This window comes from Miscanthus floridulus, chromosome 16, assembly GCF_019320115.1.
Source record: "Miscanthus floridulus cultivar M001 chromosome 16, ASM1932011v1, whole genome shotgun sequence".
NCBI classification, from domain to species: Eukaryota; Viridiplantae; Streptophyta; class Magnoliopsida; order Poales; family Poaceae; genus Miscanthus; species Miscanthus floridulus.
This window is the reverse complement of record NC_089595.1, coordinates 20,350,523-20,364,631: the sequence shown is the minus strand read 5'-3', so window position 1 is coordinate 20,364,631 and position 14,109 is coordinate 20,350,523. Positions and strand designations below refer to the sequence as shown.

Sequence of the window (14,109 nt, the reverse complement as noted above, 5' to 3'; positions counted from 1 at the left end):
CCCACGCATGGCTTCCAAAGCTTTCCACCACATTATCACCCACGTTCTTCAACAAGCGTGAAGGTGAAAGCGAAGACGCGCCTTCCTTCCATCCATTCCATCTGCTCGCATTGCAGGTTGCTTCTTCCTTCCTCCTCTGTTTTCCCTCCGCTCCCAGTTCAAAGAGTCCAGTTGAAACCAGCAGTAGGCCAGCAGCCACCACCTCCTTGATTCTTCCCACTCCACTCCACTCCCCCGTGCCGAGCAAGATCAGCCTGCCCGCCCACGCGCGCGCACCCAGTCGACGAGCGGCCGAGCCGCTCACATGGCAAAGCTGGCGTCGTCCTCGACGTTCGCGCTCGACTTCCTGCGCCGCCTCCTGTGCGCACACAGCGCCGGCGGCAGCGCCGACGACCGTCCCGGTTCCGCCGCCGCGGCACGCCACGCGTCCACGCCGGAGACGGAGGAGCCGCCGAGGAGCCCCTGCATTGTGGCCCAGCTCATGGGCCTGGACGCGATGCCGCCCGAGGCGCCGCACGCGCACGCCCAGCCCCAGCCCCAGCCCCAGCGGACGCCCCCGCTGCGGCGGAGCCGCTCCGCGAGCTCGGCGGAGGGGTCGCCGAGCCCCTGGGAGTGGGACCGGGACCGGGACACGCAGCAGCAGCAGCCGCCGCAGCCGCGGGTGGTCCGCGCGTCCGCGTCGCTGCGGGAGAGGCCGGCGTACCTCAGGCAGGAGAGCGACGAGTTCTTGCTCCTCAGCTTCAGCCCCGAGGACCAGGACCCGGAGCGGGAGCGAGACGTCAGGGAGGAGCTCGACTTCCTGCTCGCCGCCGCCGAGGCCACGGCCTCGAGGCGCGGCGGGAGGGTCGGGTCGGACTCGCCCGGGAGTAAGCAGAGGAGGAACGGGCGCTGCCGCAGGCTGCGGTTCGCCGACGACGAGGCGGAGTCGGCCGGCCGCGTCGTCCTCCGCAGGAGGACGCCGGCCCCGGAGTGCGACGCGCACCACTCGAGCCCGGTGTCCGTGCTGGAGGCGCATGACGAGTCGTCCACCACCACCACCTCGTCTTCCTTGGAAGAGGTGGAGCACGCAGAGCCCTGCTCGGCTACCTCAGGTTCGTCTTGCTCGCTTCCTCAACTTCATATCAGAATTGCTGTTCATCTCCAACAATCTGCCAAGCTACAAAAACATTCAGAAATCCGCATGAAAATTGTGGTTCATCTCCAGCAATCTGTCAATTTGTAGCATCAAAGTCTACAAGAGATGAAAATAAACCACATCCTGTCAGAACCGCAGCTCATTTCCAACAATCTGTCAGGCTTGTACAGTCAATTTTGTCGACAATAACTGCCATAAGCATGCTTTTTTTGTGTGTGGTCCATGTTTTAAGCTCAATTATGAAGCACTTCTAGCTGTTGATCTAATCAGTCTCCAAGGCGGTGTAATCCAAATTTCTGAAACCTCATTTTCATGTCACTTCATCTCTTCATGCTCTGGCCCTGAATGCTGTAAAAGCTGTGGGACAAAGGGAAAAGATGTTCATGATAGTAACTCTTCTTCACAGAAATCTAGTCCTATCAAACACTCCAGATAATGGTCACTTGACATGGTCCAAAAATTCATAAAACGCAAAAGGAAAAGGCATCACAAACCAGTACGGATCACCATCTGTAAGAACCGCAAACGAGCTGTTTCTTCCTTCTACTCACAGCGCTGTTACTGTATCCACTTACTGCAGATGAACCTCAGACGATACTGGAACAGCGGAACTCAAGGAGGAAGCTGCATCCAGATTTCTTCCAGTTGGACAACCTGTCTCCTCCAAGAAGCTCCTGCCATGTCTCAAGATGTTCAGATAGGGAGAGGAGGAATAGGAGAGTGGTGAACGAAGACGAGGTGATCACGCCAGAAGTTTCTGGTATCTGGCAGCCAATCTGTCGGCTGGTTGAGGAAGATCTCAAGAACATGGAATGGCCAGCTCGGGATGGTGCAAATGTTGTTGCCGAGATAGAGCATGGCATCCTTGAGCACCTCATGTGTGAGATGGTGGATGAACTCCTCCGGGGAATGTCTGAAACTGTACAACATCCTTTCCCACTCCAATGCACTTCCAACAAAAGATTGGCTGGCAAGAATGTTCAGACAAGACGCCCTATCGGATGCTACTGAACAAGGTTAGATTGATGTAGTCCTCATTCGCTGACCTGTCGCAACATATGTTGTGAAATGTGACAATAGTCTGGTTTAGGTTAATATATATCACTGAAACAAGTGAATATGTAAACATAGCAGCAGGCATAGGTACAGATATTGCTGAACCTGGAAATATCAGGATCTGCACTCTCTGTACTGCCAAGGTTTGAACTCTGAAACTGTACATGATTTTATCTCTACCTCGACTCCGTGTACTAGCACCTGAATAAACGAATGGGAACAAACTACTGCAAATAATTGTTCTTATGTCAGGTGCGTGTGGTAGATAAATTGGTATTTTTGGTCAAATTTCATGTTTGGCAAACTCCAGTAAACTTAAAACCAAGTTTTTATGATAAAAATAAACAACCTATGTGCTGATACATCTTGATGTATTTCTTTCTTTAATAAAATGATATACAGCTCTTCTGCATTCTTGATTGTGAATGTAATGCCTATAAAGAAGTTCATTGGTGATCCAAATATTTTCTGTTTTGGCGGGCACGCACAGGCTTTAAACTTATTTGATGTACGAAGAATTATTCACTTTGTTGCATAATAAAGCGGGGATTTTTTTCTAGCAAAAAAAAAAAAAAGAACAGGCATTAAAATGCTGAAATTTTCCAAGAGCCGAGGGGTGTACATTCCATTGTTGCAGCATTGATGTGTGTAGTCGCTTGCGCTTGCATCCAACCGTCGACCAGATCATCGGTCAGCGGCTGTCAAGTGTCAACCGCGAGTGCGCATGGCATTGTTGCTTGTTGGACACGAGACGCGAAGAAGGAAGAGCACGAACACCCATGGGCCGTTTGGGTTTTGGTAGCTGGGCCGACCAGCATCCTGCTCGCAGCATCATGCAAGATAATCAAATAGCGGGTACTGATGTGGTAACGGATAGCAAGTGCAACAGCGGACACTAAAGTTTCAATAGCATGATGATATTTATTAAAAATAATCAACATTTGATTTAATATCAATACTAACGTCATTTTTCTTAATATCGTTAGAAGATTTTAGTTAATTAATTATTACATTTCGTGGTATAAAAGCCATAAAACACATAAGTAGGATATAGCAAAGAATACACGCATAGACAAGACAAACAACAATGGTAGCCTGCAATAGTGAATGCTAAGTCCTAACATGATATCTTGGTCTAGACCTGATCAAACATCAGGTTAGATTGGGTTCAAGTCGGGCCAGGGGAAAAATGTCGAATCAAAATCTTTGACCCATGGGTTGGGTTGACCTATTTCTCTTTTTTTTCAATTTTCTACCTTGAGTCTTGTTTTTTTTGGATTAGGTCGGATCATGGATCGAAAATCATGACCCGAATCCAATCCAACGCGCGATCGAGTCAGGTCAGGTGGCCCATAATCAAATCTACTTCGATACGCTACTAATGTAGGCCATGTCTCTCCTTTTGCTCAATCTATCTACTCTCTCTTCCTCTGTCTCGAAAAGAATACAATTCTAGATATGAATCTCAATAAAATGGAGGGAGTACATCTATTCCAACAGTCCAACTCCAGGGTTGTGCTTCTTGCTGGCCAAGCTAGATGGGAAACTGAATCAGTGGCAGAAAAAGATAACTCAAAGGTTGGATGCGCGCAAAAAGGAATCCGACTTTTGCGGCCCAAGAAGCCAAGCCAAGCCCATGACCGAGTCCACCAGTCCACAGCGCGCGGCGTGCGTTTCCCCTGCCCTAAATCGCTACGGTCTACGGGCTACGAGGCTACGGCGGCGCCGACGACTGCGACGGCGTGCGTACCGGCAACAGCGCAGCGCGTGCTGCGCCTAGGACCGCGATGCGAGCGGTGGTCGGCAAGCAGGCTCCACACGGCCATCGAGCTGTGACGCCACGACGCAGGGAAGGAGAGGGCAAAACGGATTCTAATGGAAACACCAAATCAAAGTCAGAGGATGAATGAATGATGTTTTGGACAACAGATTGCACTCACTACGCCACAAAGCATTTTTAGGGGCGGCTTAAAACCATCTATAGCAACGGTTTGGCCAGCCGCCCCTACCAAACCGTCTCTACAAATCATATATTTGTAGGGGCGGTTTCTAGACCGCCCTTACAAATCAATTTGTAGAGGCGGCCGGTGTTATTAGCCGTCCCTACAAATCGATTTGTAGGGGCTGCTATAGTACTAGCCGCCCCAATAATACCTGTTTATAGGGACGGTTCAGTCTAGAACCGCCCCTACAGTATATTTTTTCGTAAAAAAAATTCAAATTTACAATTCAAATTCGACCAGAACATTGCATATATAATTCAAATCTGACCAGAACATATATAGTTCAAATCTGACCACAAGCACAAATAGATACTGCGGCTATAGCTAGCCGCAAGGAAACGAAATGCATTTATTGCAAGAAACAAAAGAACAAGGCAGAGCCGAGCTGTGGTTAATGTTGTAAACTCGAGCCTGCAGAGAGAGCACGGCTAATCTTTGCTGATTAACAATGTTGAACTCCTCCTACAGGGCGAACTGCTACTGCTGGGCTAGTTGCTGCCTGACCTGCAAATCTGAGACATAAGATTAGCTCCTGCTCTCGGCACAAAGAGAATGAGCAAGCAAACTGTAGAACACGCTTTCATAAACAACATAATAGACTCCAAGCCGAGATGTTCCAGATCTCACAAAAACGCACCAAATCTAGACAACTGATAATAAGATTCGAACCGATAGTGGAGATGAGTCGCTGCCACCTGATCTCATCGAGAGGAGGAAGGGGATCTCGTCATCCATTGCCATCGTGCCCCCGGAACTGCAGAGGCCATGCGCCCACGGCCATCGGCGAGCAAGCAAGGGAACGCGCGTCGTGTGCCCGGTTGCCGCCCGAGCTGGCGTAGAGGCATGAGCCCACTGCTGCCAGGACCTCACCGCCGTAGATCCAGTCATCGTCGCCTTGGCCGCGCACGAGGGCGCGTGAGATCCGGCCGCTGCTGAAGCGACCCGATTTCCGCGAAGGGAAATCCACAGAGTCGAAGTGTAATATGACCGTTGTAGGTCATATTACCCAAATTACAGTCGAATATCACATCCATACAACGATAATATCAGAGTACAAATAGTGCGGAATTACATAAATTATTACATCGCCGCATTGACGGAATCAAAAAGTAGCATTCATTCAGAATAGCTTGAAGATAAGATCGCCAAACTCGAGCGTAGGCACGAACCCCTCAACCGTCAAACTCCTCGGAGCTATACTCCTCAGCAGAACTCGTGTGCCAAAATTTATCAGTACGATTTGTACTGGCCACTCCCACCCTATGAGCATTGCTTTGTGGAAATTGGATGCAAGTTGGATATAATCAAAATGAACCTATAAGGCTGGGGTTTCCTATGCGATAGTATATCAAGTATACAATAATAGTTGGTCAAGTTTTAACACCATTCCCACACACATTCCACCCTATTCCCTTTCTAGAGCCAGGTTTCAATCCTGGGATCGATATACCACCATCTCCACACCATCATCATACCACACCCATACCATCGCTCAATCGACAGGCCAACTCCCTCTCGGCACTATCTCAAGGCCCGTAGCCCCTGGCTACGTCCGAACACTCACTCCCAGGGGGAGAAGAGAAGGACTCATCTCACTATCTAGTTTAAGCGAAACCCAGGAAAGGTCCATAGCCGACAAGTCGGCACATGTATCGATCGATCAACCATACACTCTGCAGAGGTTTTACATAACCACAAGATCCGCCTTCCTCGCTGACCGTCGTCAACTAGGCTGATTCTGACCGCTTGCTAGCCTAGGATAATGCCACTCTACCATTCAGCCCTGGTACACCCTAAGTCTAGTCTGGAGTGGCTGAAACTGTGAGTCATGAACCGGGTCCACAAGGTCTCCATGAAGTCTCGGAAGGGTGTGGGGGTAAATCCTCCGCGCCCCGTACCTCCTTACACTGTCCGCTATCAACCTAGCAGTAGTGGCAATATCCTACCAAGTAGTCCGGCCGTCCCGCACCATATAGGGCGAGTGGTACGTAAGGCTTCCCGGTGAATCTGAGTACTAGTAAGTCCTTAGGGATGACCAAGCCAGAATGTCTTCATCAGGGTTTCCATTTACCATGCCACCACAGCACCTCCACCCCGGGCTCCTCCCATCACAGGTTCACACCCAGGACCACCTCATATACCATTTACCCACCACAGGTATCCATTCCAGGGGTGCCCAGGTAGCACCCCATGGCAAGACTTGCCCTAGGCTCGTCGTATACTCCAACTTGGTCGACACAACCTTCACCCTCCACGCACCCAAGTCACACACGCAGCACTCTCCCCATAGTCTAGATAACTCCAGTTTCCACCACGCAACAGTGTAGTACAAGCGTAGTAGAAGTATAAGCAATGATATATAGCAGTAAGCGTGTGTTTAGCCTAATAGCAGGGTATGCAGGGGTAAGGTTGCGTCAAGGTAAAGGCCATCAAGTAGGCATACTACCATGTAAGTCCTATCATTGTACGATTATAACAGTAAGTAAAATAATAACAGTTCTATATTAGCCATGCGTAATAGGTGCTACGAGATTGGGTGGGATGTGGTACCTTTAGTGTAGTCATCTCCGTACTCCTCACGGTACTCACGATCCTCGTCCGTCCGGTTCTCCTCCGAGTCTGCAAACGATCGCATTATAGTCGCGTTAGCGACATCTATAGAATAGCACAAAGTAACAATGAAAATTCAAAAGAGCCAAATGCACTCAATCATGGGTTCATTGTGTAGAGCTTGATTTTAGATGAATTTTGGTCCTGGTTTCGTATTTTTCTGAGGTCGTATGAATTAGTTATGAACTTCTGAAGTTTAAATCATTTCTAAAAATGGAAAAAAGGCTGAATTAATCCTGGGCTGACACGTGTCATGCTGTGACTGGTCCACGTGGCATGCTGATGTCAGCATGACGTCATTGGCTCGGCTCTGAGCTGACAAGTGGGGGTCCTGCTGACGTCATCAACGTCATCAATCCGACAGGTGGGACCAGGGGCTCTTGGGTCTCTGACATGTAGGTCCGGTCAAAGTCAACGTCAAGTCAACGGGTGAGTCAATAGTCAATGGATCAGGGTCACTGACGTGTGGGGCCAGTGCTGCTGACGTCAGCAGCTGATGTCATCGTGACATCAGCATGACGTCACCCCGACTATGTTGGCTTCTGACGTGTGGGTCCCGCGTGATGTCAGCATGACGTCACCATCTGACATGTTGGTCTAGAGTGTCTGTGCCACTGACATGTGGGGCCAGGTCAACGGTCAACGTTGACCGGTCAACGGTCAACTCGGACTGGGTCTCAAACGGGCTTTGGTGGGCTCGGGTTGGGCCGGTCTGGGCCGGGCTGACCCGGACACGTGGCATGCTGTGACGCAGCCACGTCACAACCTTGGGCCTCCACTGGGCTGTGGTCTACGGCTCATGGTCCACGGTGGACGCATGTGCCGGTCTACGGTGGACTGCTTCTCCTTCCAGTGAACCGCGTCCACCCTTCTTCTCTCTCTGTGGTCCACGTGCGCCGGGTGCATGCGTGTGTGGCCGGCGAGGGGAATTCCCCTGCCTCCTCTCCCGCCGTGCTTCCGCCGGTGGTGAGTTCACCGGCGAGCTCCCATAGCGGCGCTGGTGTCCAATTGAGGAGGGGAAAAGCTCCCCCAGGCCATGGCGAACATGATGGTGGGGTCTAGGTGGTGGCCGGGGTTTTCCAGGGCGCTGGCCACGGCGATCGGCGGCTCGAGCACGTCGGTGTACGGGGACGGCGCAGTGGCAGCGGCCAAAAGCCGGTCATGTGGTGCGCGTGAGCGTCACGGTGCTCCAGCGGGCTCATCGGGCAGGTCGAGGGGACTTCTGGAGCCTCCGGTGGCCTTGACCACAGTGGCGGCTTGATTTGGCCATGGCGGTGGTCCGGTGGTGAACGGCGCAGGCACGCAGGAGCACTTCGGGGCTCCGGTGGGGTGGTCACGGCGTAGTCGCGGGTGTGCGCGTGAGTGCGTGTGTACCCTGAGGCCGGAGACAGCCCTAGCCTACGCGCTCCTGGTGTGGAGCGCCATGGCCGACACAGTGAGGTCCGGCGGCGAGTAGGGGAAAGCCAGGGCTCACCTTTGGTGTCGTGGAAGATTGGATGGTGACGCAGTGGCGAGTTGCGGCCATGTAGCTCTGGAAGCAGCGCAGTGCAGTGCAGCGTCGTGGCGTCGTCTCCTGCTCCGGTGGCTTCGGAGGTGTTCCGATGGCGCCTCCTTCTTCCTCCTCCCTCTCCTTTCCTTCTTCCTCGCCCTTCTCTGGCTCGGGTGTGCAGTGGATGGCCACAAAGTGGCGGCGGGGCATTGAGAGAGCTCTGAGCACCCGGGGCCGAGGCTTTATAGCCGAAGCTCGGCCATGGAGCTCGGTGAACGGCGGATGGGGATCAAGGGCGATCGGAGGCGCATGCTTGCATCCAACGGCCCGCGCGTGGTTGCGTGGTCGCGGTGCCAAGGGGACAAGGCCGTGCCCTGGGCATGACCCCTTGGCCCGCCCCTACCATCGCTATCGGCCTCCGGTCGCGCGGTGGTTGAGGCGTGGGGGGAAGACGACACTGTGGCGAAGGTGCGGCTGACATGCGGGGCCAAGTGGCAGCGGCAGCAAGGGAAAGCGGGGAGGCACGCGGGCATGGGCGACGCGCGCTGGGCTGCTTGCTGGGCTGGCCGCGCGAGTTGGGCCGGCCTGCTGCTGCGCACGCAGGTGGGGCTGCTTGCTGGGCTGCTGCGCGCTGGCGGGCCGAGAGGCTTCTTCTTCTTTTCTTTTTCCTTTTTCTGTTTTCTTTTTCTTCTCCTTTGGTTGAATTCAAAATTGGTTTGAAATTTGAATTCCAAATTGGTGCACCATATTCATTGGGGTTTTAGATATGAGGCCCACCATATTCTTTTATATATATTAGGAATTTATTTAGCTATTTTGTATAGCAACATAGGTGTAGTTTTGGTTATATATAGATGGAAATAGTTCTCTTTTTAAACATTTATCCTTTGGTTTGAATAATAATTACTTTATGGTGTGTTTCTTTAAAGGAGTTTTTAGGCATTATATAAAACAGATGAAAATCCAAATCACCATTTTAGTTAACAATGTATGCAACACTTTATTTGTTGGAAATTAAATAAACATAACTAACAAATGACATGCCATGCTTATGTGTTGACTTGGGTTGGGGTTATACCTAATGCATCTCTTAGGTTGGGTTTCTATATTGACACTCATCAACACATGGGAGTTTTTGAGAAAAAATTTGTAGTTGGTATTTTTGGTGTATGGATTTTTGGGTTGTTACAGTCCTACCCCCTTAACAGAATCTCGTCCCCGAGATTAAAGCGTAACGTACTCTTCGAAAAGATAAGGATAGTATAGCTGGAGGTCAGACTCTTTCTCCCATGTTGCTTCTCTCTCTGTGTGATTGCTCCATTGGATCTTGCACATAGGAATAGTCTTGCTTCGGGTCTCTTTGGTGTCTCTGCCCAGAATTCTGATAGGATGTTCTTTATACTCAAGTGTATCTTGAATGTCAAGTGTACCAGTCGGGATTACTTCATCGGACACTCTCAAACACTTGCGTAGCTGTGAGACATGGAATATGGGATGTACACCCATCAATTCCTCAGGTAGCTCAAGTTTGTAGGCGAGCTTCCCAATCCTCTTGCAAATCTTGTATGGGCCAACAAATCTAGGGGCAAGCTTTCCTTTCACATGGAATCTGACAGTTCCACGTAGCGGGGATACCTTGAGATAGACGAAATCTCCCACATTGAACTCAAGTTCTCTTCTCCTTTTGTCAGCATAACTCTTGTATCGACTTTGAGCAATTCTCAAATTCTCCTTCACTTGCGCAACTCCTTCTGCATCTTGAATCTTAGCGGAGTCAAAGAATGATCTTTCTCCCAGTTGGGACCACATCAAAGGTGTCTTACAAGGTCTGCCATACACAGCTTCAAATGGCGACATCTTGATACTGGCTTGGTAGCTGTTGTTGTAAGAGAACTCTGCATAGGGTAGGCATTTCTCCCAATCAGAGCCATAATTCAGTACACTAGCGCGAAGCATGTCTTCTAAAATCTGGTTTACTCGTTCAGTTTGTCCATCTGTCTGTGGGTGGTAAGTGGTACTGAAATCAAGTTTGGTTCCAATGGACTTGTGCAGGGCTTCCCAGAATCGGGACACAAACTGAGGACCACGATCAGATACAATACTAGAGGGGGCCCCATGTAGTCTGAGAATATGCTCAACATATAGATCCACTAATTTTTCTGCATTGGTCTTGGTCTTTACTGGTACAAAGTGAGCAATCTTGGTCAAACGATCAATAATCACCCAGATGGAATCATTGCCTCTCTGTGAACGGGGCAATCCAACTATGAAATCCATGGATATGCTCTCCCATTTCCACTTGGGAACGTCAAGAGGCTTAAGCAATCCTGCAGGCCTTTGATGTTCAGCCTTGACTCTATTGCAGGTGTCACATCATGCCACATGTCCTGCAATGTCTGTCTTCATGCCTTTCCACCAGAAGTGTTTCTTCAGGTCTTGATACATCTTTGAACCTCCAGGGTGAATACAATACTTGGAATCGTGAGCTTCTGACATAATTTCCTCTCGTAGTACTAGGTCAGATGGAACACAGATTCTATTCTTGAACCAGATGGTTCCTTGTTCATCTTCTTGGTGGTTGGTCTTGTAGCCTAGTTTCATCAGACCACAGAGATATTCGATCTCTTCACAACTTTTCTGAGCTTGATGGAGGCGATCTGTGAGATCATACTGTATGCGGAGCTCATTCAATAAGCCATGCGGTAGTATCTCAAGTTGGAAATCTTCAATCTCTTCCTTGAGCTTAGGTGATATGGATTCAGTGATCAAAGTGTGACAGTAACTCTTGCGACTGAGAGCATCTGCAACTACATTAGCTTTTCCCGGATGATAGTGAATTTCTAGGTCATAATCTTTGATCAACTCTAGCCATCGGCGTTGCCTCATATTTAGATCTTCCTGAGTGAAAAAGTACTTCAAGCTCTTATGATCCGTATAGATATCACACTTGTTGTCTATCAAGTTGTGCCTCCAGATCTTTAAGGCATGCACAACTGTTGCTAATTCAAGATCATGAGTTGGGTAGCGGTTCTCGTGTTCTTTCAACTGTCGAGATGCATATGCTATCACCCTTCCATCCTGCATCAGTACACAACCAAGTCCTTGACGGGATGCATCACAATAGACCACAAAATCTTTGCTGATATCAGGCAATGCTAGCACAGGAGTTGTGGTAAGCTTCTGTTTCAATTCCTGGAAGCTTTGTTCGCACTCGGGTGTCCATTCAAACTCCTTAGTCTTCTTCAGAAGGTTGGTCATTGGACGGGCTATCTTGGAGAAGTTTTCGATGAATCGACGATAATATCCGGCCAATCCCAAGAAATTTCTGATTTCTGTCACATTACGGGGTTGATCCCACTCTTTCATAGCTTCAATCTTGGCTGGGTCAACTGCGACACCTTCGGCTGATAGTACATGTCCTAGGAAGGCAACTTTCTATAGCCAAAATTCGCATTTGCTGAACTTTGCGTAGAGCTCATGTTGTGCTAATTTCTCAAGCACAGTTCTCAGGTGATGTTCATGTTCTTCGGCGGTGGGTGAATAGACAAGAATGTCATCAATGAATACTACCACGAACTTATCCAGATCATCCATGAAAACCTTATTCATCATGTTCATGAAGTATGTTGGAGCATTCGTGAGTCCAAAGGACACCACAGTGAACTCAAACTGTCTATACCTAGTCACAAAAGCTTTCTTCGGGATGTCACTCTCTCGAATCTTCATCTGATGATAGCCAGATCTAAGATCAATCTTGGAGAAATACTTGGCACCTCGAAGCTGATCAAGCAAATCATCAATCCTTGGCAGGGGGTACTTGTTCTTGATGGTGACTGCGTTCAAGCTTCGGTAATCAATGCACATTCTCATTGAGCCATCCTTCTTCTTAACAAACAGAACAGGGGATCCCCAGGGTGAAGCACTGGGTCTGATATATCCTTTCAAGATGAGCTCATCAAGCTGTTTCTTGAGCTCGGCCAGTTCATCAACAGACATACGATAGGGTCTCTTGGCAATAGGTCCCATTCTCGGCAAAAGATCAATGATGAACTCTACATCACGGTCTGGTGGCATACCCGGTAATTCCTCAGGGAATATATCGGGATAGTCTCTGACCACAGGCACATCATGAACTGTCTTCTCCTCTTTCTATGATTCTAAACTGGCTTTAAGGGCACACAGGATAGAGGTGGACTTTCTGGACTGGGGTTCACATCTAATGACTTGGCCTGATGGGTGGGTCACTTGGACATATCTAGGTGAACATGATATGATACCTCGGTGAATGGTTAACCAATCTATACCTAAGATGACATCTAGGTTTGTGGAAGGTAACAAGGTTAGGTCGGCTTTAAAGATAAGACCCTCAATGGTAACACTCACTCTCTTACAGATGTGGGTGCATTTTAGGTCTCCTAAAAGTGAACTGGTGATGATAGGCTTTTCACGTGGGGTTACAGGCAGGTCATGTTCTCGTGCAAACTTGGATGATATGTAAGAATAAGTTGCTCCAGAGTGAAATAGAACTGATGTAGTATTGCCATTAACTAAAAACATATCGTACACAACGTTAGGGGCAGCCTGTGCTTCCTCAGCGTCTAGATGGTTGAGACATCCATGGGTAGCAGATCTCTTGAACTAAGACTTCTGAGCAGCTGAGTTCTGTGGGCACTCAGCGGCTTTGTGACCTGGCTAGCCACAAGCAAAGCAGGTGAAAGGCGTTCCGCCTGTAGGGGTTGGTGCGGGTGCCTTCTAGTTTCCAGTGCTTGGTGCAGAGCGGTTCTATGCTGGACGTTCATTCATAGAGCGGGAACGGTTGAAACGGTCCTGAGTGTTGCGGTCCTTAGCATAACGGTCCCGGGTATAACATTCCTGAGCAGGGCAGGAGTATTTGGTGGTGTAGCCTCCACTACCCCTACTCGAGCCAGGGTTGTCATCCCTATTGTGGTGAGAGCGTTCCCTGGATGGTGCATCTCTGCGGAACCTCTTGTGTTCACATCCACAGAAGGACTCCTCAAGCTTACGCTTCCTCTCCCTGTACTCCTCTCCAGCTTCAGCACGGTCCTTCTCGATCTGGATGCAGCGATCCACCAGAGCACGCAACGTGCTACTCTCAATACCGCCAAACTTTAGCTTGATGTGCGGGTTAAGTCCCTTGTGGTAATAGTACAGCTTCTCCTTCTCAGAGTTCACAACATAGGAAGGTGTATAGCGTAGAAGGTTGGTGAAACGAGTAGTGTACTCAGTCACCCTATCCATTCCCATCTTGATGTTGCGGAACTCCTCGGCTTTGGCCTCCATGATACCCTTGGGAATGTGATACTCAGTGAATGCTTCGGTGAACTCATCCCACGAGATGTTGGCAGGGTCCTCATGGGAATCACTGAAACTGTCCCACCAGGCGCGTGCTGCACCTATGAGCTGGTGTGCGGCTGCTCCAACACACTCATCATCGGTGAAAGTAGTGAGGTCAAGCTTCTTCTCCATCTCCTTGAGCCAGTCATCGGCTACAAGCGGGTCAGGGTCGGTGCCATCATAGGTGGGTGGCCTTAGCTTCAGGAATCCTTCCAGCTTGCTTTGGAAGTCATTCTGCTGACCTCCCTAGCGATGGTTTGCTCCATCAACAAGAGCTGCAAGAAGTTGAGTCTGTTGTGCCATCACTTCTGCCAGGTTTGGTGGTGGTGTTGGCGGAAGGTTCTCCTCAGGCGGCGGGGTATTCTCTAGGTTGAAGGGTATCCCTCCACGTCCACGGCCATGGCCACGGCCACGGCCACGGTTGTTGCCACCACGTCCCCCATTTGGTTCAACTGGTTCAA

The 14,109-nt window shown here is 49.7% G+C and overlaps 1 pseudogene; it reads left to right on the top strand.

Annotated features, from left to right (window-relative positions):
- On the top strand, positions 1 to 2,397 carry LOC136514042 (uncharacterized; annotated as a pseudogene).
- The last annotated feature ends 11,712 nt before the right edge of the window (positions 2,398 to 14,109 follow it).